Genomic DNA, 25,098 nt, shown 5'->3' with positions numbered 1-25,098 from the left:
CTACATATTATAAATTAGGAATTCTTCCCAAAATCCTTTTAAAATTAGGACGGTTTCCAAATTCCACTCAGATAACTATAGTGTATTTGTGATGTCCTATAGAGAAAGGAATAGAAACAAATTGGTCAAATATTCAAATTTATGTATTTTTAGTTGCTTCATTACTAGATGCTCCATTCTGTACATTTATAAAGATTAATTACACTGTTTATTTCTTTAACTAAAATATACACATCTTTTTTCATTCCCAGTGCCAAACTTAGTGGAAAGCAGCTGACCCTAAGAAAAGCTATTACAAGGCTAAATGGTGATTTCACATGAAAATTCTTCAAAACCAAGATTAAATTGCCAACTGTAAACATAAGATTCATGGTTTACACTCAAACACTGCATTAGTCCCATAATTAACATAACATTAATACATATTTGTGCCAGATGCAATTACAAAAGCCAGTTATTGAGTTTAAAGATGCCCAGATTACTAAATCAAGCACAAGTGAATGTAAAAAAGAAGAAAAACCTTTCTAGTAGATGGAATGTTTTAGAATTTTTTCCTTAGTCTTACCTCCAAGTAGTATATTTTGTACTTGTCCACTCTGCTTCAGAAAAGTTCTTACCTCTGACTCTTATTTGGACACATATTACTGTTCACTCACACATTACTTGGATATATTTATTTATAATAGTTATCTATGCTTTAGGTACATGTTTCTCCCTACTGGCAAATGAATATGATTAGAAACTTCTATAGAGGCTGGAGTAGGTTTATACAATTCAACTTTTTTGTATGGTACAGAACCCTATGGTCAGGTAGTGGTTCCCAGAGTTAGGAAAAGTATTGTCATTTGCAGTAAACCCCAATCAGCAATTGAAATTAGTGGGGAGTAGAATTCACACTTGGTAAGGGGTTGGGCAGAACTGAGCAGTGTGGTCAAGCCCTGTTCCAATGATTAGAGGGAGGCAAGAGTGGAAACAGAGAAACAAATAAGGAGACTATTGAGTCATTGCCAGCAAGAGATGATGGTTACTTGGAATAATAGGATAACAGTGGAGGTGGGGAGGTCAAATTTAGGATGTTTTTAAGGTAGAGCCAGTAGGACTTGCAATTGAATTGGAAATGAGCTAGGAGAGAAAAAAAAGGCATCAAGAAGCATTACAAAGTTTTGGCCTGAGCAAATAGGTAGATGATGTTTCCATTTACTGGGAACAATATTCTGAGTTCTTACACATTGATAACTGTGTCTGTGGTCTTTATGCTTGAAAATCCATTTTGTGGATCTGAAATCCTTGGTTTACAATATATTTCCTTGAGTATCTTTAAAATGTTACTCTATTCACTTCCAGCATAAATAGTTGCTTTTGAAAAGTCTGATGATAGTCTGATTTTCTTTCCCTTATTCTTACAAATGTCTGTTTGCCTGGATGCCAAACTAAGTTCAGTAGGTTTACCATAACATATCTTAAAATTCATTCTGTATCACTTGCTCAGGTATATGGTGTTCTGTTTCAATATGTAGTTCCAAATTTATTTTCAAGGGTAAATGTTGAATAATATTGTATTATATATAATTGAATTATATATAATTCAATAAATATTGAGTTATAATTTTTAGTGTTCATTTTGTCTCATTGCTTTTTCTCATTAGGAAATTCTATTATTTTGGATCTTCTTGCTTCTCTATATGTCATTTTCTATTCAATAGTTTTGTCTTTTATTTTTTATTTTTAAAAGTTTCCTCCTTTCCCCCCTCTAAAACTCTTACGGCATTTTCTCCTGGGATTATTGACTCATCTGTTCTTTAAGTTTATCCTTCATTTCTGAAATAATTCATTCTTTAATTTCTAATTCTTTCCTGCATTTCAGGCCCTCATTTCAGAGGTTTTTCTAAATTTGATTTATATTGTTCTTTTACTTATTTTATCATTATAAAATTTCCCTTGGCTTGTTTTGAAATATTAGTTTACAATTTTCCTCTGTCTTATGAGCATAAAGTTTTGGTGTGCTTTCATTTTTTGTAGAGCTATCATTTTACTCTTTATTATCTTTATTCTTATGGTAGTGATCCTTTTCTATTCTTTTCCTTTCCTTTTTATTTTTTTTCTTTCAGGAAACAAATTCTCTGGATCTTTTAAGAGGGAGAATTTGATTAGGAAGTAATTTTTCCTCCTTCCTCCCTCCCTCCCTCCCTTTCTCTTTCTCTTTCTCTCTTTGTCTCTTCCTTTCTTTCTTTCCCTTTTTCTGTCCCTCCCTCCCTTCCTTCCTGATGGGGGGAATCACTTGACATCTTTAAACTATTCTGATGCCTGGTATCTATGCCCAGATGATTCTCATTTAATTGGTATAGGGTGTAACCTGTCCATCAGGTGTTGTAAAATCTCCCCAGGTGATTAAAATGTACAAAGTTTGGCAAACACCATTCTGGAGGAAGGTATAGCATGTCTTGATATTGAATGGTGACATTACAGTTACTTTTCTTTTTGAGTAACTTCTTTTTCAATGGTTTCCACCTGTGCTGCCCTGTAGACTCACCTGGAAAGCTTTTAGAATGTACTCCTACTTTGCTTCAGTGAACTTCATAGATTCTGATTCAAATGGTCTAGAGTAGGACCAGAATACAGTTAAAAGCTCCCCAGATAATTCAAATGTGTAATCAGGGCTGAAACTCCCCTTATCAGGAAAACACAATAGAGTAGTTGGTAACTAGAAGCCTGTTAATTTTGTGAATCATTTTGAAAACTCTGAGTGCTGGTGGAAAGGTAAGGAGGTTTTCATAGCAAAGCTGATTTCCCTGCTACCCATTGGGTATGTTTAAGAATAAATGTTTCCAGCTGTACCTACAGGAAATGTTTACACTGGAGACCATTTCTAACTTCACTAATCTAGATCTGTTCCTGTATTTTTTGAAAGAGTTGAAAAAAAGTGCCTTCTGTTTTTTGAGATCTCTTGGTTCTGTTCAACTCTGCCATTTTTTAAAAAAAATGTTTACTGAAATATAGTTTATTTACAATGTTGTGTTAGTTTCAGGTGTACAGCAAAGTGATCCAGTTATATATATATAGATATATAATTATATATCTATATATATATTCTTTTTCAGATTCTTTCCCATATAAGTTATTACAGAGCTTTGAGTAGAGTTCCCTGTGCAGTACAGTAGGTCCTTGTTGATTATCTATTTTATATATAGTAGTGTGTATATGTTAATCGCAAACTCATAATTTATCCTTCCCCCCACATTTCCACTTTGGTAACCATAAGTTTGTTTTTGAAGTCTGTGAGACTGTTTCTGTTTTGTAAATAAGTTCATTTGTATCATTTTTTAGGATCCACATATAAGTGATATCATATGACATTTGTCTTTCTCTGTGTGACTTACTTCACTTAGTATGATAATCTCTAGGTCTGTCCATGTTGCTGCAAATGGCATTATTTCATTCATTTTTAATGGCTGAGTAATATTCTACTGTATATATCAATATATACCACGTCTTTTTTTTTTTTTTTAAATTTTATTTATTTATTTATTTATTTTTGGCTGTGTTGGGTCTTCGCTTCTGTGCGAGGGCTTTCTCTAGTTGTGGCAAGTGGGGGCCACTCTTCATCGCGGCGCGCGGGCCTCTCACCATCACCGCCTCTCTTGTTGCAGAGCACAGGCTCCAGACGCGCAGGCTCAGTAATTGTGGCTCACGGGCCCAGTTGCTCCGTGGCATGTGGGATCTTCCCAGACCAGGGCTCGAACCCGTGTCCCCTGCATTGGCAGGCAGACTCTTAACCACTGCGCCACCAGGGAAGCCCTACCACGTCTTTTTTTATTCATTCCTCTGTTGATGGACATTCAGGTTGCTTCCATGTCTTAGCTATTGTAAATAGTGCTGCAATGAGCATTGGGGTGCATGTTTGTTTTTGAATTATGGTTTTCTCCAGATATATGCCCAGGAGTGTGGGATTGTTGGACATATGGTAGTTCTATTTTTAGTTTTTAAAGAAACCCTTCATACTGTTCTCCATAGTGGTTATACCAATTTACATCCCCACTAACAGTGTTGGAGAGTTCCCTTTGTCTCTACACCCTCTCCAGCATTTACTGCTTGTAGACTTTTTGATGATGTACATTCTGACCAGTGTGAGGTGAAACCTCACTGTAGTTTTGATTTGCATTTCTCTCATAATTTAGTGACATTGAGCATCTTTTCATGTCCTTATTGGCCATCTGTATGTCTTCTTTGGAGTAATGTCTATTTAGAGCTTCTGCCCATTTTTTGATTGGGTTGTTTGTTTGAGATTGAGCTGCATGAGCTTCGTGTATATTTTGGAGATTAATCCCTCTCCGTTGCATTGTTTGCAAATATTTTCTTCCATTCTGTGGGTTGTCGTTTTGTTTTGTTTATGGTTTCCTTGCTGTGCAAAGCTTTTAAGTTTAATTAGGTCCCATTTGTTTATTTATTTATTTTTTTCATTACTCTAGAAGGTGAATCTAAAAAGATATTGCTACAATTTTATGTCAGAGTGTTCTACCTATGTTTTCCTCTAAGAGTTTTATTGTATCTGGTCTTACATTTAGATCTTTAATCCACTTTGAGTTTATTTTTGTGTATGGTGTTAGGGAATGTTTCATTCGTTTACATGTAACTGGCCAGTTTTCCCAGCACCACTTGTTGGAGAGACTCTCTTTTCTTCATTGTATATTCTTGCTTCCTTTGTTGTAAATTAATTGACCATAGGTGTGTGGGTTTATTTCTGGGCTTTCTATCTTGTTCCATTTATCTATATTTCTGTTTTTATGCCAGTACCACACTTTTGATGACTGTAGCTTTGTAGTATAGTCTGAAGTCAGGGAGTCTGATTCCTCCAGCTGCAGTTTTCTCTCTCAGAATTGCTTTGGCTATTCGAGGTCTTTTGTGTTAACATACAAATTTTAAAAATTTAAGTTCTAGTTCTGTGAAAAATGCCATTGGTAATTTGATAGGAATTCACTTAATCTGTAAATTGCCTTGGGTAGTGTAGTCATTTAGACAATATTGATTCTTCCAATCCAGAAACATGGTATATCTTTACATTCCTTGGTGTCATCTTTGATTTCTTTAATCAGCATCTTATACTTTTCCAAGTACAGGTCTTTTGTCTCCTTAGGTAGGTTTATTTCTGGGTATTTTTTTCTTTTTGATGCAGTGGTAAATGGGATCGTTTCCTTAATTTACCTTTCTGATCTTTCGTTGTTAGTATATAGGAATGCAAGAGATTTCTGTATATTCATTTTGTATCCTGCAACTTTACCGAATTTATTGATGAGCTCTAGTAGTTTATTGGTAGCTCTTTAGGATTTTCTATGTATAGTATCATGTCATCTGCAAACAGTGACAGTTTTACTTCTTCTTTTCCAATTTGGATTCCTTTTATTTCTTTTTCTTCTCTGATTGACGTCGTTAGGACTTCTAAAACTGTGTTGAATAAAAGTGGCCAGACCATACGTCCGTGTTTTGTTCCTGATCCTAGAGGAAATGCTTTCAGCTTTTCAGTTGAGAATGATGATAGCTATGGGTTTGTCATATATGGTCTTTGTGCCCTCTATGCTTACTTTCTGGAGAGTTTTTAAATCATACATGGGTGTTGAATTGTGTCAAAAGCTTTTTCTGCATCTATTGAGATGATCATATGGTTTTTATTCTTCAGTTTGTTAATATGGTGTATCACATTGATTGATTTGTGTATATTGAAGAATCCTTGCTTCCCTGGGATAAATCCCACTTGATCATGGTGTATGATCCTTTTAATGTATTGTTGGATTAGGTTTGCTAGTATTTTGTTGTGGATTTTTTGCATCTACATTCATCAGTGATACTAGCCTGTAATTTTCTTTTTTTGTGATATCTTTGTCTGGTTTTGGTGTCAGGGTGATGGTGGCCTCAAAGAATGAGTTTGGGAGTGTTCCTTCCTCTGCAGTTTTTTTGGAATAGTTTCAGAAGGACAGATATTCGCTTTTCTTTAAATGTTTGATAGAATTTGCCTGTGAAGCCATCTGGTCTTGGACTTCGTTTTTTGGGAGTTTTTTCATCACAGCTTCAATTTCAGTACTTGTGATCAGTCTGTTCATATTTTCTATTTCTTCCTGGTTCAGTCTTGGAAGGTTGCACCTTTCTAAGAGTTTTTCCATTTCTTCTACGTTGTCCATTTTATTGGCATATAGTTGCTTGTAGTAGTCTATTATGATCCTGTGTATTTCTGTGGTGTCTGTTGTAATTTCTCCTTTTCCATTTCTAATTTTCACTGATTTTGGCCCTCCCTCTTTTTTTTTTTCTTCTTTTCTTGATGAGTCTGGCTAAAAGTTTATCAATTTTGTTTATCTTTTCAAAGAACCAGCTTTTACTTTCATTGATCTTTGCTTTTGTTTTCTTCATCTCAATTTCACTTATTTCTGCTTGATTTTTCTGACTTCTTTCCTTCTACTAACTTTGGATTTTGTTCACTCTTCTTTCTAGTTGCTTTATGTGTAAGGTTAGGTTGTTTATTTGCAGTTTTTCATGTTTCCTGAGGTAAGATTGCACTGCTATAAACTTCCCTCTTAGAACTGCATTTGCTGCATCCCATAGGTTTTGGATCATCGTCTTTTCATTGTCATTTGTCCCTAGGTACTTTCTGATTTATTCAGCAATCCATTGGTTGCTTAGTAGCATATTATTTAGCCTCACATGTTTGTGTTTTTTACATTTTTTTTCTTGTGTTCGATTTCTAATCTCATAGTGTTGTGGTTGGAAAAGATGCTTTATATGTATTTCAATTTTCTTAAATTTACCATGGTTTTCTTTGTTGCCCAGCATGTGCTCTAACCTGGAGAATGTTCTGTGTGCAGTTGAGAAGAACTGTATTCTGCCACTTTGGAGTGGAATGTCCTATAAATATCAAGCCCATCTGGTCTCTTGTTGTGTGTGTCATTTAAAGCTTGTGTTTCCTTGTTTATTTTCTGTCTGGATGATCTGTCTATTGGTGTAAGCGGGGTGTTAAAGTCCCCCAGTATTCTTGTGTTACTGTTGATTTCCCCTTTTGTGGCTGTTAGCATTTGCCTTATGTATTGAGGTGTTCCTATGTTGGGTGCATAAATATTTATAATTGTTATATCTTCTTCTTGGATTGATCCCTCAATCATTGTGTAGTATCCTTCTTTGTCTCTTCTAACAGTCTTTATTTTAAAGTCTATTTTGTCTGATATGAGTGTTGCTTACTCCAGTTTTTTTTTGATTTCCATTTGCATGGAGTACCTTTTTGCATCCTGTCACTTTCAGTGTGTATGTGTCCCTAGCTCTGAAGTGGGTCTTTTGTAGATAGCTTATATACGGGTCTTGTTTTTGTATCCATTCAGCCAGTGTACATCTTTTGGTTGGAGCATTTAATCCATTTACATTTAATGTAATTATCAATATGTATGTTCTTCTTGCCATTTTGTTAATTGTTTTAGATTTCTTTTAGTAGGTCTTTTTCTTCCCTTCCTCTTTTATTATCTTCTCTTATGATTTGACGACTTTCTTTAGTGTTGTGTTTGTATTCCTTTTTCTTCTTTGTGTGTATATCTATTATAGATATTTGGTTTGCAGTTACATGAGGTTTTGATATAGCAGTCTATATATATATATAGAAGATTGTTTTAAGTTGCTGTTCTCTTAATTTCAAATGTGTTTCCAATATCCTGCATTTGTATTGTTCTGTTCTCACGATTGCTGGTTTTGATATCATTTGTGTGTGGATGGTTTCCTATGTTTACTAAATGTTTGCCTTTAACCAGTGAGCTTTCCCATTCCTAATTTTCTTGTTTAGAGTTGTGGCTTTTTCTTTTTCACCTAGAGAAGTTCCTTTAGCATTTGTTGTAAAGCTGGTTTGGTGGTGCTGAATTCTCTTATTTTTTGCTTGTCTGTAAAGCTTTTGTTTTCTCTGTCAGATCTGAATGAAAGCCTTGCTAGGTAGAATATTCTTAGTTGTAGGTTTTTTCCTTTCATCACTTTAAATATATTGTGCCACTCCCTTCTGGATTGTAGAGTTTATGCTGAAAAATCAGCTGATAACCTTATAGGGATTCCCTTGCATGTTACTTGTTGCTTTTCCTTCGTTGCTTTTAATATTTTTTCTTTGTCTTTAATTTTTGTAAGTTTGATTAATATATGTCTTGGCATGTTCCTCCTTGAGTTTATCCTGTATGGAACTCTGCGCTTCCTGGAGTTGAGTGAGTGTTTCCTTTTCCATGTTAGGGAGGTTTTTGGCTATAATCTCTTCAAATATATTGTCGGGCCCTTTCTATGTCTCTTCTCATCCTGGGACCCCTATAATGCAAATGTTGGTGTGTTTAATGTTGTCCCAGAGGTCTCTGAGACTGTCCTCTTTTCTTTTCATTCTTTTTTCTTTGTTTTGTTCTACAGCAGTGATTTCCACCATTCTGTCTTCCAGGTCACTTATCAGTTATTATGCCTCAGTTATTCTGCTATTGATTCTTTCTAGTGTATTTTTCATTTCAGTTATTGTATTGTTCAACTCTGTTTGTTCTTTATCTCTTTGTTAAACTGTTTTTGTATCTTCTAGGTTTGTGCCTCCATTCTTTTTCCAAGATCTTGGATCATCTTTACCATCATTACTCTGAATTATTTTTCAGGTAGATTGCCTATCTCCACTTCAGTCAGTTGTTCTTCCAGGGTTTTATCTTTTCTATTTGTCTGGTGCGTATTCCTTTTCCATCTCATTGTGTCTGACTTTCTCTGTTTCCAGTCTCAGTTCCACAGGCTGCAGGATTGTATTTCCTCTTGCTTCTAGTGTCTGTTCCCTGGTGGGTGATGCTGGTCTAAGAGGCTTGTGCAGGCTTCCTGGTAGGAGGGACTGGTGCCTGCCTATCGGTGGGTGGAGCTGGGTCTTGTCCCTCTGGTGAGCAGGCTGTGTCAAGGGGTGTGTTTAATGGATAGCTGTGGGTTCAGGAAGGTTTTAGGCAGCCTGTCTGCTGATGGGTGGAGCTGTGTTCCCACCAGGTTGCTTGTTTGGCCTGAGGCATCTCAGCACTGAAGCCTACAGGCTGTTGGGTGGGGCCAGGACTTGGTGACAAAATGGCAGACTCCTGGAGAGTTCACGCCAATGAGTACTCCCCTGTACCTCTGCCACCAGTGTCCTCTTCTCCACAGTGAGCCATAGCCACCCCCCTGCTCTCCAGGAGACCAAGACTAGCAGGTAGGTCTGGCCCAGGCTCCTATGGAGTCCCTGCTTTTTCCGTGGGTCCTGGTGTGTACCCTCCAAGGGTGGAGTTTCTCTTTCCCCCAGTCCTGTGGAGTTTCTGCAATGAAGCCCCACTGGATTTCAAAGCCAAATGCTCTGGGGGCTCCTCCTCCCAATGTTAGGCCCCCCAGACTGGGGAGCCTGATGTGGGGTTCAGAACTCTCACTCCTGTGGAACAACCTCTATGATGTAATTATTTTCCAGTTTGTGGGTCACCCACGCAGTGGGTATGGGATTTGATTGTTTTGCACATGGGCCCCCTCCTACTGTCTCATTGTGGCTTCTTTGTCTTTTAGATGTAGACTATCTTTTTTGGTACATTCCAGTCTTTTTTGTCAATGGTTGTTTAGCAGTTATTTGTGATTTTGGTGTTTTCGTGAGAGGAGGCAAGCTCAAGTCCTTCTACTCTGCTATCTTGTCTCTACTGCCACCCCCCTGCCCCACCCTGACCTCTCCCATTTTTATCTGGACTTTGTCACCGTTGTCCCTACCTCCTTAAGTTGGGCTTTATTCCCTGAAGTTTCTGCTGAGAAAGAGCTTCAGCTATTGAGTTGTAAGAATTCACAGGCTGCAGAGTTGTCAGACCCTTCAGACATTTAGAGAGGGGACTTTTCACTGACTTGCACATTGGATTTTATGAAAACACTTCTCCCAGTTTCAACTACTATTATTAAATTGGCATAAAACAATTTCTCATGAGTATCTATTGGCAACTCAGGTGTTATCCTGGTCTCATTTCCATCAGATGACACCCCATTGCTTCCCTTTTTTCCTGCTGCAATGATTGTATTATCATATGGTCATGAATTTTACAGGTCATATTTTGGGATTGGTGAGAATATCTTGTCACCTAATTTTATTGTTAAAGTTGTCCATCAGTTTTTGGTTTTGCTAACCTGGATGCTCTCTCTGCCTCAATGGAGGAATTCAAAGAGATTCAAACAGTGTCACTGCTGCTGCTATTTTTTCAGAATTCCAGAATAGACTCATTTTGGGGACTTCATGAAAAGGAGCCTGTTTTACTCATGACATGTTCTAACTTTTCTAAAAATTGGTTTGATGGTTTCCAGACATGTAATATTAATTGCCCCTTAGAATGCAGCAGGTGCTAAGAGGATATAGTATAGGAACCCAAGTCGAATCTGGTGAGGTTGGCTGGACATGGGTTCTAGGAGACTAGAAATAATTAGGAGTCATTAGTTTTAGGAAAGCTGTCAGAATGAGACAGGGATGGCAACCACCACGATCACCACAATAATAATTATTATTTATAATTGTAATTGTATGTGCCATGAACTGTCCCAAGCACTTACGTGTAATAACTAATTCAAAACCAACCTATTACCCCCATTTTACACATGAAAACATTAAGATACAAAGAGGTTAAGTAGTTTGTCCAAATAAGTTATTGAAAGTTATTATAGTGAGTTTGGGAATTGGCTAGTCCTGCCATCCAGACAGGTAGGCAGTGTTGTTCAGAAAGGAGTCCTATAAGGAGGAAGGGAGGATTAAGTTCTAGTTGAATAAAGGTAAAGGTAAATGAGAGGTCATCCAGACAGTGGCAAAGACACATGGAACATGAAAGGGGCCTAGGATCAGACCTGAGGAACCAGGTCAAAAAGGCTAGAAGCAAAGTGCTTTCCATGCTGAGTGTCTGTCAGACTGTTGGGCCCAGGTCATGAAAATGACTTCTGGCTATCATGACACTGGATACCAATATGGAGTGTCAGGGAACAGGGCTATCAATACCCATCTTAAAAAATTGAGAAGGACATATCATCTGGATAGAGACAATCTCTGAGAGGTTTTTGTGAGTAGTCCTATGATATCCAGATTTTTTAAAAAAATGCATGTACATCTAGAAGGCAGCCTGATGTACATCAGGTTATTCTCAAGTCAATGAGCCTAACAGTGGGAATCTGTAATATTTTCTTCAAACAGAAAAATAGTCACTAGTGTCTTCTGACAGTCCTCAACAAGCAAATCTTAATGCCCAATATAAGATACTGGCATACAGGAAAGTTCAAACTGTGCATCTCATCTTTTGAGATGCAAAGGATGATCAGATATAGGATGATTTTGCATGATTTTAAAATCAGAACCATTGTAAGAACACCCTGGAACTGAGGCAAATATATATATTCCCAAAGAATGTTATTTAAGCAAAGAAATGAAATTTCAGGAAAGATCCTGATCTTGTCACTGGTGTCATATTACCTGACAACACCAATTGCTTGATCATGCCATTCATTAATCCTGAGAAAAATCTAGGCAAACAAACATGGAGGAACTTCATCCATAGAAACTCCTTACAGAATCCAACTTGTATCAACATAAGTAGAACATACGGGTAGTTCTGCATTCTGAGAAATTCTTGTGACTCATTCCTTATGTTGTGGTATAGCTTTGAATATATGGTGTAGGGCCAATGTAGTTTTAACTTTGTTGTCTGCTTGGACATTTCTTTGTTTACACATAATCTTTTATTGCCTGAGAACAATCTTTCATGACATAAACTTGGGAGTATTTTTCCCACTTGTGTTTTAATATTTGAAATCAGCAAGTCTTTTTCTAAATGTTTCTACTCATTGGTAGTATCATTGGTAATGTTCTTACCACTTTCATGGTTTGTTCATTAGCTTTTGCTCCCTCTACTGGATTGTAACAGCAAGCAACAATGAGAACTCCAATTCTAAAAAAGAGTCATAAACTCCCACCCTCACCACATTTGAACTTCAAAACTAACAGGTAAACTTCATTCTAAAATAAGAGTCTAAACTTAAACTAGCTTTTTTTGGGCTTTAATTACTCCAGCACATGCTTATCTTTCAACTGCACATTGTTACTCATTATCATTATTTTAAATATGTCAACCTCCTTTGGTTTCTCTTTACTTTGTAAAGAAGGAAATAGGCACATTTGCAGTGAATTCCAGAGTTTAATGTTAATATTTCCATGTAATTAATTGCTGCAGTGAATATGCATTTAAGTATATTTTCTCTTAACCAAATTATGAATAAATCAGAAGGATGATTTTACACAGATTTGCAAAATCTATTTAATTAACAAACCCAAGCTGACTTCTTATGTAAACCTGGGTTTAGAATGTCCTGACTGTGAGATTTAAAAATTATGAATATGTGATATCTTACCCTCCTTCAACAAAACAGTAAAGAATACAGAAAACTGAACAATTTCATTTATTTTGGTGGATAACAAAAGCAAACAAGAATCCTAGGAGAATTCTTAAATGCTTAACTGGAATATAGTTTGTTGCAGTTGTTTGTGCCAATACATATTTAAGTGATAGAATTGATTCTAATTTATTTATCAGCAGTGTAAAGTAAAAAAAAAAAAAAAATTTTTTTTCTAGTAAGATACTCACTCACTCATTTTGTCCATAGGTGGGTTACCCAGCCCAACATTCTTTAAGGTTAACATCTGATGAAGAGTAATATATTCTGCCTGTATATGTGCATATTTAGTTACACTGGGATGAAAATCAGCTACTGGTCCCAAGGAGTTTTGGAAATATCATCATGGGCAGAGAGAATGCCCCCACTTGTGCCAAGCTGTATAAAATGAGGCTTTCTTACTGGTTATCCTATTAAAGGGTCAAGAAGATGGTGAATTTATAAATAGATCTCCTGATTACCAACAGAAAGGGTAACACTCTCAGGGTTTTAGCCTCTGCATTTGGCAGTAACTGATTTTATCCTTAATCCCTGCAGCCTAGCAGCTTCAATAGATGATGTCTATTTTTAGTTACTTAAATTTGCTCTTTAACAATATTTAAGGAACACAGTGTCAATGTGTGCAAGGATCTTAACTAGCTGATAAGGTTAAAGAATACAAGAGGAAAAGGAAGTGCTGAGGTCAAGCAGGCAGTACAAAATGCAGAGACTAATGTCAAAACGTCTTCCAAGCAGCATGCAAATGAAAATATTAAGCCCCAGGAGTTAAAAGTCACTTGGCTCCAGCAATCCTCTTCTCTCCCTTCTTGCCCTCTCTATTCTTGTGTTCTACATAGCTCACATTTTTTCCAAAATGCTGGCCCGTCTGAGGCCAAAAATTTAGGGTGAAGCATTACTACTTTATAAAGCCATTTTTCAATCTTATACTTGAATTAGCTTTTATATTTACAAGATCAGAAGCTGACATGCTAAATATACATAAGCTAAAGGGCTACTTAAGAGAGAATTTAATGCTGCAAGAAGCTCTACTGCCTTATTCCATTATGATCTGCTTACTAAGTCTAAAAGGCATATGCTTCATTAAGCTACTTAATTAAAGGTTTTAGTTCAAAGCAATTGCACAGCTTTTAACTTCCCATTGGAAGCTGCGTGTAATTCACGGGCTGGGTAAAGTAATATTTCAATTACCTGAGTAAAATGCAAATGTAAGAAATTAAGACAGCTATCTGATATCAATACTGATGATTATTTTGGTGACAATACACGATAATAGAAACTGAATACCATGTTTGCCTCTATCTTGCAATACAACTAGGGAAGTTATAAAGAGAAGTTGACATGAAAATATTTATATTCACCAATGCGCTGCAATATTAAATATCTAGGCTTTGAAAAACATTGAAACTCAAGGAAATTGTAAATTGTTAAATCCTAACAATTTCATTTGAAATTAAGTGAGGAGTACATATGAATTACTACAAAGAAATAACTTTGTCCTCTAGATAAGTAGCTTTGGACACCCGATACCACTTTGAGACTAACTATTTGAGAGATAGTACCTTCATATATAAGGAAAGGTAGTTTTTTACATTTTTTAATTGATGGTTAATGACAGGTAGTAAGAAAGAAAAAGATTTAAGTAAATGACTGTTGTCCATTAACAGTTCATCCCGAACTCATTATCAAAGTGTCCATCAAATTATGTATACATGACTAGGCAAAATCGAATTAGAAAGCAGTGCTTGGTGAATTTGTCCTTCTGTTTCCAAGGAAACAGGTGCAGGATTGCATCTCTTTAAAGATGGTTTTAAAGTGGAAAATTGCAGTAATTAATATTCCAGAAAGTTCAAAACTTAATATATCTCATAGATTTTTGAATTTATTGGGTTTTTGAAACAGCAGCTTATAGCATGCCTATATACCACATGTTTATTTCTACTTAATTTCTTACCTGTTTGTTTGATTCTCTTTTGCCATCCCCCCACCCCCATTTCAGTAGAATGGCTTAAGAGTAAAGGTCTTTCCTTATTGACTTTGTATTGTTAGCATATAACACAGGTTCTAGCTTAATCTCTTATTTAATAAAAGCATTTTGAATGAATAACATATAGTAATATAATCTATTTTCTCCTTCTAGTTATAAGAAAAAGTGAGCTTTAGTGTCAGACTAAAATGTATTGAATCCTGACTCCAATATTTAGTTAGCTCTATAACCATTAGGTCAATCACATGAACTTTCTCCATATAGGTTCCATATTTAATTGGGGATAATAACAAAACCTGAATTGTGATTTTTAAATACTGCAATTATTATTAAGCATCTAGCATAATGTTTGACATAGTAAGAAAACAGTAAATAGTAGCTATAATAATTACAATACCTGTAACTACTGGTGCCACTACTAATTCTTGCTAGGTGGTGGTGTAGATGCTCTGTATCCTCAATCATCACTATAACCTTGTATGATTACCCTCCTGCTGCTGACAAGTACCAGAGAGAAGACCTAGTGCTACCTGAGTCTTAAACTGTGAGGTCAGTATTTAAACCCTCCTCTGCTTGATTCCGAAGCCTGGGATTTTTTCAGTACAACGTGCTGCCTCTTCTGGATATGTTTCAAAAACCGTGAAAGGTGTAATCTCTATCATTAAAAGTTTTTCAGACAATTTCTATAAGATTCATTACAGAAGATAGTTACTTTAAAATCAGTAGGTTGTATAAAGGAATTTTCCCACACTTCATTTTCACTTTTTCAGAAAGTCAGTTAATTAGGTTTCTTGATGTAGTGCAGGAAAGCATAAAACTGAATTTTTAACATGGAAGTAAACATCTAGGTTCCATTTCAGAGCCCTGAATCTTTCTCAGGAGTCACCCCAGTGGCCTCAGAGAATTTCCAAAAAGCCCTCTTTACTCATATCTGTCTTGTTATATAGGCCCTGGTCATACCGTCTTTTAGAAAGAGTTATCAGTGTTTACTCATCAGCTGGGTCCATTGATTACCGTGGGAGAAATACTCTACTACAAGAATAGAAAAACTCCCTTCTTCTAAAGGTACAGTCAGATTCACACTTGATCCAACAAACTTTTCAGTAAAGAAATGAATGTTAGGTATTTTATTGGGGATCTTCAGTGGAACTAGATTATAATAATAACTCGCATGCAAACAGTGTTCCAGTTTAAAACACTCTCATATATTTTATGTACTGAATATAAATAAATCCCTGTGACATTAGTGCTAACATGGGAATACTGCATATTTGAAAACAAACAGAGGAGATTAACCAAGATGGCGGAGTAGAAGGACGTGCTCTCACTCCCTCTTGCGAGAGCACCAGAATCACAACTGGCTGCTGGACAATCATTGACAGGAAGACCCTGGACTTCACCAAGGAGGATACCCCACGTCCAAGGACAGAGGAGAAGCCACAGTGAGACGGTAGGAGGGGCGCAATCAGAGTAAAATCAAATCCCATAACTGCTGGGTGGGTGACTCACAGACTGGCGAACACTTATACCACAGAAGTCCACCCACTGGAGTGAAGGTTCTGAGCCCCACGTCAGGCTTCCCAACCTGGGGGTCCGGCAACGGGAGGAGGAATTCCTAGAGAATCAGACTTTGAAGTCTAGTGGGAATTGATTGCAGGACTGTGACAGGACTGGGGGAAACAGAGACCCCACTCTTGGAGGGCACACACAAAGTAATGTGTGCATCGGGACCCAGGGGAAGGAGCAGTGACCCTGGGGGAGACTGAACCAGACGTACCTGCTGGTGTTGGGGGGTCTCCTGCAGAGACAAGTGGTGGCTCTGTTTCACCGTGGGGATAAGGACACTGGCAGCAGAGGTCCTGGGAAGTTCTCCTTGGCGTGAGCCCTCCCAGAGTCTGCCATTAATCCCACCAAAGAGCACGGGTAGGCTCCAGTGTTGGGTTGCCTCAGGCAAAACAACCAACAGGGAGGGAACCCAGCCCCACCCATCAACAGTCAAGTGGATTAAGGTTTTACTGAGCTCTGACCGCCACAGCAACAGTCAGCTCTACCCACCACCAGAGCCTCCCATCAAGCCTCTTAGATAGCCTCAACCACCAGAGGGCAGACAACAGAAGCAAGAAAAACTACAATCCTGCAGCCTGTGGACCAAAAACCACAGTTACAGAAAGACAGAGAAGATGAAAAGGCAGAGGGCTATGTACCAGATGAAGGAACAAGAAAAAACCCCAGAAAAACAACTAAATGAAGTGGAGATAGGCAACCTTCCAGAAAAAGAATTCAGAATAATGATAGTGAAGATGATCCAGGACCTCGGAATAAGAATGGAGGCAAAGATTGAGAAGATGCAAGAAATGATTAACAAAGACCTAGAAGAATTAAAGAACAAACAAACAGAGATGACCAATACAATAACTGAAATGAAAACTACACTAGAAGGAATCAATAGCAGAATAACTGAGGCAGAAGAACGGATAAGTGACCTGGAAGACAGAATGGTGGAATTCACTGCTGCGGAACAGACTAAAGAAAAAAGAATGAAAAGAAATGAAGACAGCCTAAGAGACCTCTGGGACAACATTAAACGCAACAACATTCGCATTATAGGGGTCCCAGAAGGAGAAGAGAGAGAGAAAGGACCAGAGAAAATATTTGAAGAGATTATAGTTGAAAACTTCCCTAACATGGGAAGGGAAATAGCCACCCAAGTCCAGGAAGCGCAGAGAGTCCCATACAGAATAAACCCAAGGAGAAACACGCCGAGACACATAGTAATCAAAGTGGCAAAAATTAAAGACAAAGAAAAATTACTGAAAGCAGCAAGGGAAAAACGACAAATAACATACAAGGGAACCCCCATAAGGTTAACAGCTGATTTCTCAGCAGAAACTCTGCAAGCCAGAAGGGAGTGGCATGATATACTTAAAGTGATGAAAGGGAAGAACCTACAACCAAGATTACTCTACCCAGCAAGGATCTCATTTAGATTTGATGGAGAAATCAAAAGCTTTACAGACAAGCAAAAGCTAAGAGAATTCAGCACCACCAAACCAGCTCTACAACAAATGCTAAAGGAACTTCTCTAAGTGGGAAACACAAGAGAAGAAAAGGACCTACAAAAACAAACCCAAAACAATTAAGAAAATGGTCATAGGAACATACATATCGATAATTACCTTAAACGTGAATGGATTAAATGCCCCAACCAAAAGACATAGACTGGCTGAATGGATACAAAAACAAGACCCATATATATGCTGTCTACAAGAGACCCACTTCAGACCTAGGGACACATACAGACTGAAAGTGAGGGGATGGAAAAAGATATTCCATGCAAATGGAAATCAAAAGAAAGCTGGAGTAGCTATACTCATATCAGATAAAATAGACTTTAAAATAAAGAATGTTACAAGAGACAAGGAAGGACACTACATAATGATCCAGGGATCAATCCAAGAAGAAGATATAACAATTATAAATATATATGCACCCAACATAGGAGCACCTCAATACATAAGGCAACTGCTAACAGCTATAAAAGAGGAAATTGACAGTAACACAATAATAGTGGGGGACTTTAACACCTCACTTACACCAATGGACAGATCATCCAAAATGAAAATAAATAAGGAAACAGAAGCTTTAAATGACACAATAGACCAGATAGATTTAATTGATATATATAGGACATTCCATCCAAAAACGGCAGATTACACGTTCTTCTCAAGTGCACACGGAACATTCTCCAGGATAGATCACATCTTGGGTCACAAATCAAGCCTCAGTAAATTTAAGAAGATTGAAATCATATCAAGCATCTTTTCTGACCACAACGCTATGAGATTAGAAATGAATTACAGGGAAAAAAACGTAAAAAAGACAAACACATGGAGGCTAAACAATACGTTACTAAATAACCAAGAGATCACTGTAGAAATCAAACAGGAAATAAAAAAATACCTAGAGACAAATGACAATGAAAACACGACGACCCAAAACCTATGGGATGCAGCAAAAGCGGTTCTAAGAGGGAAGTTTATAGCTATACAAGCCTACCTAAAGAAACAAGAAAAATCTCAAGTAAACAATCTAACCTTACACCTAAAGAAACTAGAGAAAGAAGAACAAACAAAACCCAAAGTTAGCAGAAGGAAAGAAATCATAAAGATCAGAGCAGAAATAAATGAAATAGAAACAAAGAAAACAATAGCAAAGATCAATAAAACGAAAAGTTGGTTCTTTGAGAAGATAAACAAAATTGATAAGCCATTAGCCAGACTCATCAAGAAAAAGAGGGAGAGGACTCAAATCAATAAAATCAGAAATGAAAAAGGAGAAGCTACAACAGACACCGCAGAAATACAAAACATCCTAAGAGACTACTACAAGCAACTTTATGCCAATAAAATGGACAACCTGGAAGAAATGGACAAATTCTTAGAAAGGTATAACCTTCCAAGACTGAATCAGGAAGAAACAGAAAATATCAACAGACCAATCACAAGTAATGAAATTGAAACTGTGATTAAAAATCTTCCCACAAACAAAAGTCCAGGACCAGATGGCTTCACAGGTGAATTCTATCAAACATTTAGAGAAGAGCTAACACCCATCCTTCTCAAACTCTTCCAAAAAATTGCAGAGGAAGGAACTCTCCCAAACTCATTCTATGAGGCCACCATCACCCTGATACCAAAACCAGACAAAGACACTACAAAAAAAGAAAATTACAGACCAATATCACTGATGAATATAGATGCAAAAATCCTCAACAAAATACTAGCAAACAGAATCCAACAACACATTAAAAGGATCATACACCACAATCAAGTGGGATTTATCCCAGGGATGCAAGGATTCTTCAATATACGCAAATCAATCAATGTGATACACCATATTAACAAATTGAAGAAGAAAAACCATATGATCATCTCAATAGATGCAGAAAAAGCTTTTGACAAAATTCAACACCCATTTCTGATAAAAACTCTCCAGAAAGTGGGCATAGAGGGAACCTACCTCAACATAATAAAGGCCATATATGACAAACCCACAGCAAACATCATTCTCAATGGTGAAAAACTGAAAGCATTTCCTCTAAGATCAGGAACGAGACAAGGATGTCCACTCTCACCACTATTATTCAACATAGTTCTGGAAGTCCTAGCCACGGCAATCAGAGAAGAAAAAGAAATAAAAGGAATACAAATTGGAAAAGAAGAAGTAAAACTGTCACTGTTTGCGGATGACATGATACTATACATAGAGAATCCTAAAACTGCCACCAGAAAACTGCTAGAGCTAATTAATGAATATGGTAAAGTTGCAGGTTACAAAATTAATGCACAGAAATCTCTTGCATTCCTATACACTAATGATGAAAAATCTGAAAGAGAAATTATGGAAACACTCCCATTTACCATTGCAACAAAAAGAATAAAATACCTAGGAATAAACCTACCTAGGGAGACAAAAGACCTGTATGCAGAAAACTATAAGACACTGATGAAAGAAATTAAAGATGATACCAACAGATGGAGAGATATACCATGTTCTTGGATTGGAAGAATCAACATTGTGAAAATGAGTATACTACCCAAAGCAATCTACAGATTCAATGCAATCCCTATCAAATTACCAATGGCATTTTTTACGGAGCTAGAACAAATCATCTTAAAATTTGTATGGAGACACAAAAGACCCCGAATAGCCAAAGCAGTCTTGAGGCAAAAAAATGGAGCTGGAGGAATCAGACTCCCTGACTTCAGACTATACTACAAAGCTACAGTAATCAAGACAATATGGTACTGGCACAAAAACAGAAACATAGATCAATGGAACAAGATAGAAAGCCCAGAGATTAACCCACGCACCTATGGTCAACTAATCTATGACAAAGGAGGCAAAGATATACAATGGAGAAAAGACAGTCTCTTCAATAAGTGGTGCTGGGAAAACTGGACAGCCACATGTAAAAGAATGAAATTAGAATACTCCCTAACACCATACACAAAAATAAACTCAAAATGGATTAGAGACCTAAATATAAGACTGGACACTATAAAACTCTTAGAGGAAAACATAGGAAGAACACTCTTTGACATAAATCACAGCAAGATCTTTTTCGATCCACCTCCTAGAGTAATGGAAATAAAAACAAAAATAAACAAGTGGGACCTAATGAAACTTCAAAGCTTTTGCACAGCAAAGGAAACCATAAACAAGACGAAAAGACAACCCTCAGAATGGGAGAAAATATTTGCAAATGAATCAACGGACAAAGGATTAATCTCCAAAATATATAAACAGCTCATTCAGCTCAATATCAAAGAAACAAACACCCCAATCCAAAAATGGGCAGAAGACCTAAATAGACATTTCTCCAAAGAAGACATACAGACGGCCACGAAGCACATGAAAAGATGCTCAACATCACTAATTATTAGAGAAATGCAAATCAAAACTACAATGAGGTATCACCTCACTCCTGTTAGAATGGGCATCATCAGAAAATCTACAAACAACAAATGCTGGAGAGGGTGTGGAGAAAAGGGAACCCTCTTGCACTGTTGGTGGGAATGTAAATTGATACAGCCACTATGGAGAACAATATGGAGGTTCCTTAAAAAACTAAAAATAGAATTACCATATGACCCAGCAATCCCACTACTGGGCATATACCCAGAGAAAACCGTAATTCAAAAAGACACGTGCACCCGAATGTTCACTGCAGCACTATTTACAATAGCCAGGTCATGGAAGCAACCTAAATGCCCATCAACAGACGAATGGATAAAGAAGTTGTGGTACATATATACGATGGAATATTATTCAGCCATAAAAAGGAACGAAATTGAGTCATTTGTTGAGAAGTGGATGGATCTAGAGACTGTCATACAGAGTGAAGTAAGTCAGAAAGAGAAAAACAAATATCGTATGTTAATGCATGTATGTGGAACGTAGAAAAATGGTACAGATGAGCCAGTTTGCAGGGCAGAAGTTGAGACACAGATGTAGAGAATGGACATATGGACACCAAGGGGGGAAAACTGCGATGAGGTGGGGATGGTGATGTGCTGAATTGGGCGATTAGGATTGACATGTATACACTGATGTGTATAAAACTGATGCCTAATAAGAACCTGCAGTATAAAAAAACAAACAAAACAACTAATACTAAACTTTCATTGGGTTATTTGTATGGAAATATGTTAATATAAATGTTTCAGACATTACATGAAATTTCTAAAAATCTTATATTTGTATTTGTATGGAAATATGTATGGAAATATGTTAATATAAATGTTTCAGACATTACATGAAATTTCTAAAAATCTTATATTTGTATTTGTATGGAAATATGTATGGAAATATGTTAATATAAATGTTTCAGACATTACATGAAATTTCTAAAAATCTTATATTTGTATTTGTATGGAAATATGTATGGAAATATGTTAATATAAATGTTTCAGACATTACATGAAATTTCTAAAAATCTTATATTTGTATTTGTATGGAAATATGTATGGAAATATGTTAATATAAATGTTTTAGACATTACATGAAATTTCTAAAAATCTTATATTTGTATTTGTATGGAAATATGTATGGAAATATGTTAATATAAATGTTTCAGACATTACATGAAATTTCTAAAAATCTTATATTTGTATTTGTATGGAAATATGTATGGAAATATGTTAATATAAATGTTTCAGACATTACATGAAATTTCTAAAAATCTTATATTTGTATTTGTATGGAAATATGTATGGAAATATGTTAATATAAATGTTTCAGACATTACAGGAAACGTCTAAAAATCTTATATGTTCTGGTATAATGTTATAAGTAATAATCCTAGTTATTACTTTAAAATGTATATCTCAGAAATAACTAATTTTCTTGTCAACTGCATTATTATGAACTTTCATCAAATCTTTAACCATGGTCATTTTTAAGTCTTTTGTCATTTACAGACAGTTCTGGGTGTACTCTGATGATTTTGCAAATATGTTCCTATAAAAGAGTTTCATCTTCAAGAAATTCATGGAAAAGACTCTGACAAGTACAGGTTTCTGGTAACTGACTGTACTGCTGAACTGAATGAATAAGCATTTTCAGAACTCTAATGAAAAACTGATGAACTCATAAAAGTGCTAACAAAAGATCAAGATGAAAAAAAAGAAATTAATTACATGGGACTGAGTGAACTGATGAGGATGAGTATAATTTTTGTGACTTTCTGTCTGAATTAAAAAAAAAAAAAATCCCACAAGGACTCAGAGGAAAAGAATATACAAATCAATTTTCACTGCAAAGTAAAGGAGCTGTCACAGTGGAGGATTACTGGACTGAATGTCAATGTTATGACATAGTATAAGTGTGTTTCATGTTTGGTAATTGCAATCATTGTTGCTTTTGTTGTGGTCATCCATGTACAATGCTTGGTGTCAGTCTATCTATCTCTTGTAAAAATAAAATACAGTGTGTGTGTGTGGAAAAAAAAAAAAAAAAAAAAACAAACAAAACCAAAAACACCAGAGGCACAGGACTAGTGACTAAAGTTACACCTAGAAAGTAGTGTATTCAGTGTTATTACACATGAACCTTTGCACTGCAGTATTCAGATTAATGTTGAATAGATGTAAACTGAAAAATTCTATAGAGAGATATTTACCTGGCTGATGAGTAAGTGAAGATTTGGCAAACAGTGCATGGATAAGGCACAGAAAAACAAACAGCCTTTAAAAACAATTCAGCTAGGAACAAATTGCATTTTTTTTCTTTAATTATTTTCTAGTTAATCACAAGTGATGTTTATAGTTATGGAGTGGATAAAGTCATAGATATCTTGGCAAATGCACCAAAGGGCATTAGACTGAATTTTCAGATATTCTATTGTTATGACCTATAAAAATGGCAGATTCAACAAATGTAATAAATATTTTTGAAATGCATGTATTATTGCTGTTGAAATGCTTTAATTACAACCAATATTAAATTAGTTTTGATTCTCAAACCTAATCCCCATTAGGTGGGAAGTTAACAGTATGGAACATATAATTCATAAAGGAATAATTCTTATTTTGAGCAATTGAATATGTATTAGGCACATATGCCTGTATAGTTATGATAAAGCCAATTTTTAAATTTCTAAAGATAATAGATATTTTGTGACTATATTACCCAATCTACAGGTTCAGTGCAATCCCTATCAAATTACTAATGGCATTTTTCACAGAATTTGAACAAAAAAATTGTAATGTATATGGAAACACAGAAAGACCCCAAAGAGCCAAAGCAATCTTAAGAAAGACGGACCTGGAGGAATAAGACTCCCTGACTTCAGAATATTCTACAAAGCTACAGTCATCAAAAGAGTATGGTACTGGCACATATACAGAAATATAGATCAATGGAACAGGACAGAAAGTCCAGAGATAAACCCATGCACCTATGGTCACCTAATCTATGAGGAAGGAGGCAAGAATATACAATGGAGAGAAGACAGTCTCTTCAATAAGTGGTGCTGGGAAAACGGGACAGCTACATGTAAAAGAATGAAATTAGAACACTCCCTAACAAACATCATACACAAAAATAAAATGGATTAAAGATCTAAATGTAAGGCCAGATACTATAAAACTCTTAGAGGAAAATATAGGCAGAACACTCGCTGACATAAATCATAGCAAGATCTTTTTTGATCTACCTCCTGGAATAATGAAAATAAAAACAAAAATAAACAAATGGGACCTGATTAAACTTTTAGCTTTTGCACAGCAAAGGAAACCATAAACAAAATGAAAAGAAAGACAACCCTCAGAATGGGAGAAAACATTTACAAAGAGACCCACAAGGGATTAGTCTCCAAAATATACAAAGAGCTCATGCAGCTCAAACAACCCAATCAAAAAATGGGCAGAAGATCTAAATAGACACTTCTCCAAAGACATACAGATGGCCAAAAAGCACATGAAAAGATGCCCAACATCACTAGTGATGAGAGAAATGCATATCAAAACTACAATGAGGTATCACCTCACACCAGTCAGAATGGCCATCATCAAAAAATCTACAGACAATAAATGCTGGAGAGGGTGTGGAGAAAAGGGAACCCTCCTACACTGTTGGTGGGAATGTAAATTGGTACATTCTATGGAGAACAGATGGAGGTTCCTTAAGAAACTAAAAACAGAGATACCATAGGATCCAGCAATCCCACTCCTGGGCATATATCTGGAGAAAACCATAATTCGAAAAGATACATGCACCCCAATGTTCATTGCAGCACTATTTACAATAGCCAGGACATGGAAGTAACCTAAATGTCCATCAGCAGAGGAATGGATAAAGATGTGGTATGTACATACAATGGAATATTACTCAGCCATAAAAAAGAAAATAATGCCATTTGTAGCAACATGGATGGACCTAGAGATTGTCATACTGAGTGAAGTAAGTCAGAAAGAAAAAGACAAATATCATATGATAGCGCTTATATGTAGAATCTGAAAAAAGGTACAAATGAACTTATTTACAAAACAGAGTCACAGATGTAGAAAACAAACTTATGGTTACCATGGGGGAAAAGGGGGGGGGGATAAATTGGGAGATTGGGAAAGATATCTAACACACTTCTATATATAAAATAGGTAACTAATAAGGACCTA

At 36.2% G+C, this 25,098-nt stretch overlaps 1 protein-coding gene across 6 annotated transcripts in view; it reads right to left on the bottom strand.

Annotated features, from left to right (window-relative positions):
- GALNT13 (polypeptide N-acetylgalactosaminyltransferase 13) overlaps window positions 1–25,098 on the bottom strand; it is a 574,171-nt gene that overhangs the window by 51,037 nt on the left and 498,036 nt on the right. The window lies entirely within an intron of this gene.

This window comes from Balaenoptera acutorostrata, chromosome 8, assembly GCF_949987535.1.
Source record: "Balaenoptera acutorostrata chromosome 8, mBalAcu1.1, whole genome shotgun sequence".
Taxonomy (NCBI): Eukaryota; Metazoa; Chordata; class Mammalia; order Artiodactyla; family Balaenopteridae; genus Balaenoptera; species Balaenoptera acutorostrata.
This window is presented reverse-complemented; position numbering and strand designations above follow the sequence as displayed.